At 32.6% G+C, this 3,348-nt stretch overlaps 1 long non-coding RNA gene across 1 annotated transcript; it reads right to left on the bottom strand.

Annotated features, from left to right (window-relative positions):
• Positions 1 to 823: 823 nt before the first annotated feature.
• On the bottom strand, positions 824 to 2,812 carry LOC116118631. Its single transcript, XR_004126179.1, has 5 exons — positions 2,765 to 2,812; positions 2,195 to 2,303; positions 1,586 to 1,671; positions 1,165 to 1,205; positions 824 to 953 (listed from the first exon to the last, which is right to left on the bottom strand). It is a non-coding gene; the product is annotated as an uncharacterized LOC116118631 (long non-coding RNA).
• Positions 2,813 to 3,348: the final 536 nt, after the last annotated feature.

Genomic DNA, 3,348 nt, shown 5'->3' with positions numbered 1-3,348 from the left:
AAGGCCATAGCCAATAGTTTGCCAAATAGTTAAGTATAAGCATATAAATATACACTACAATTTTGATTAGTCACAACAATGATGAGAAGATGAGTTTTTTTAATACTAAGGAGCAACCAAATCCTCGCCAGCTTTAGAAACAGTGGAACACATAAATTAGTTTCTGTCTTTTATGTTCTTAGTTTACAACAAAATAGATGAAAATGAAAGAGAGACAACCAGGGCGCAAAAGCTCAAGTACAGAACAATAATGGTTATAACAAAACAATAAGAGTTGCTAATATGGATATGGAGAGCTAAACAATTGAATTATTTTGTGTATGATCACAACATAAAATTAAGAAGATTTAAGTAGAAAGATGACAATAACAACTTCTATAGACAATTTCATCAGACCAAGTAACTGAAATATTAAGAAAAGCAAGTAGAAGAAATGAACCAAACCTACCTAATAGATCAACAATTCTGTAAATACTAATTTTCTTCGACTATAATTCACAAAATCCTTAATAAAAAAATACTCCCTTCGAGTTATAATTTACAAAGCCATAATCCATCTCCTTAAATTCTAAAAGCCAGATGGTTGATCAATAATCATGTAGAATGTTTTTAGACAAAAGAAAACATAATTTTTTATTAAATTACAATTAGATGAAGGTAGAAAGAGAGAAAGGGGAAGATGTTATGTCGTTTCACCATTATTGATGAATTCGGCATATATAAGAAATTCTGATTTGCAGAGTTATCTCATAGCTTAATTACTTGAGAATATAAAAAGCTTCCGTGGTTCCTGAATCCGATGCCATGTGGAGCATTTCAGGAAGCTCAGCTCATGAAGAAAAAGCTTAGTAAACTGCAGAGTTGCAACTCAGCTTTGAGTCCAATTAACTTCTCAGTACACTTGTCTATAGTAAAGTACCTTCTTATCCATTCAATCAAAACTTCCCTGTCACCTGTTGAAAAAAACAGCAGCTAAACTTAGCACACAACGTCCATGGAAGAAAAATTAACTGAAATAATAAATAAACATTCCTTAGAGATTCTCTCGTAATATAAGGGAGAGGAATCGTTTAGAGATTTGTCAAGATAATATAGTGAGATCTTCGATACAATAACTTTCCAAATGTATTTAAAACAATGACCAGTATATAGAAATTCTGAAACCTTTTAAAGATTTCCTGAGAGAGCCAAGCAGAAGGGTCATCCTGCATAATTCAAGGGCACTTTAGTGCAGATTTCTTTCACAATCCCATTAACTTTCTAAATTTTCCTCTATAAGACCTTCTACCAGAAAAGAAATTCTTCAAAGTTACCTATGTTATATGAATCATTGAATATATAAGAAATTAATTTCTTAAAATAAATGTCACTTGTAGAGGTCTTGAGAAGTGCAAATGCACAAGATAGAACTAGAAAGATCAATGCATCCATTATAAGTTAGATGTAACATCATTTAAAGTAAGAGTGGAATTCCACACAGACAATTCAGCCACATACATAATTATCACACATTGTTGACCCAAAAAAGGATTATCTCAATTCATAAATGGAGTTAATTTGACTAAAATAAAATATTTAGCACTACCTTCCAACGTTAGCAATGCCACTAATGTCATTAATGATGCCTATCTTTGCCTGATTTGACTTTGAACCTAAAAGCTTCGGGAGGACCTGTATAAAAATGAGAATAATAAGTAAACTAAGATGCAAAATTTACATAAAATAATAACAATATATAAGCCGCTGTCTAAGTCATAGTACAAGATCCAAGCCTCATCCAGTAAAGAGAGCTAATCTGCTGAAAGGTCTAGGAAGCGTGGAGAGGTATAACTATTAGGACCAGATTCTTTTCATGGAAGAGATGAAGAACGAAAGTCTAATCAAGACTAAGCAGAATCCAAGGGCTATGTAAGTTGACTAGTGTGTGTGTGTGTATATACATGATAGATATAAATATGAATAAAAGTTATTCTTTGCAGAATGCTTCTAAGGGATATAGTGGCAATGAGGTAAAGAAAAGCACTGCAACACTTACTTTTGTTCCTAGGATAAATGAAAATGAGGTAAAGAAAAATACAAGAATTAGCAAGATAGTTTAATTAGACTTCTAGAGTCAAAACTCTAAGGAAAATAAGTTAAAAACAGAATTGTATAATATATTTGGAAAGTATCTCAAGCATTAAATCAATTAAACCTTCTAGAATGAATATGGTTCTGTAATTCTGACCGAGTCCAGTTGGTTTACAGATTCCATCTACATCGTGGTCTGCAATATTTTTCAGTGTTTGCTTCTCGACAGCAACCTGTAGAAAGATATATCTCAGTCAAAGAAAAGATTTGTACAAAAAGCTTATTTCCCAAGTCAGTGTTGAAGGAGCAGAGATAACAAATAGATGAATAGTAGGAATAGAGAAATTATCAAAATAAACATCTTTGAGTATTCACAGAAAGTGATACCAACGTGTATGTGTTCCTTGCTTCAAACAGTAGCCAAAACAAGTTTTCAACTTGATTTTCTCAGTTGAGGATAATAAAGTCCACATTTAACTAAATCTGTTGTATAATGAAGCAGATTTATTATCATATCAATGACTCACTTGTTTGATAGGAGTTGGAAAAAAAAATTAAATTGATGTATTGGAGATGAAAGTCTAAGAGCATGCACAATCAAGTAATTGAAACAAATACAACCAAATTTAATTGTGAGTTTTGGCCAAACAGTCAGGAAAATATCCATGCTATTCTCAAGGACTTTGAAACTAACTTTTGTAATGCTCTATCATTGGAAATTTAGCAAGCCCAGATTTCAACACATCCCACTGGCTATATGAGCTAAGAATCTCTGTGGCATTTGTGACCAATATGGGCAATGTCATAAACCAGTTCTTATCTTTCCCAAAGTAAGTTGGCTGCATTTCTCTGGATCAAGAACAAATCCCGAAAACAACAAATCAATAAACCAGTAGCAGAAGTTCGAACTTCAGACACCTGTGAGCACTATAGTAAAGTTGAGCGTCCACTAGAAAAGATTTGCTCAAAAGAATCCATGTAGGACCAAGTGGCTGAAGTTCAAAAAAATTTGAACTACAAACTTCATTTAGTGACTGATGGCATACGAGAAACATAAAAAAGTGGCAACCAGAACCCCAGAGAATGATATTAAGATAAATAAGAGATAAGTTATTAATTGATTTACATATTCTTTATATTAAAATTTGAATCCCGCACTTGCGGCATATTCAAGCATGTAATAGTCCCTTTAGTTTAACATTCTCACAATCATTTGTACCCTGAAAACTTTTATCATTTTCATAATTCTGCCCTCCATATTTTGTCAGCTGTACTCTA

Source organism: Pistacia vera, unplaced genomic scaffold (assembly GCF_008641045.1).
Source record: "Pistacia vera cultivar Batoury unplaced genomic scaffold, PisVer_v2 Contig85, whole genome shotgun sequence".
Taxonomy (NCBI): Eukaryota; Viridiplantae; Streptophyta; class Magnoliopsida; order Sapindales; family Anacardiaceae; genus Pistacia; species Pistacia vera.
The sequence above is the reverse complement of the archived record's forward strand: the minus strand, read 5'-3'. Positions and strand labels throughout refer to the sequence as shown.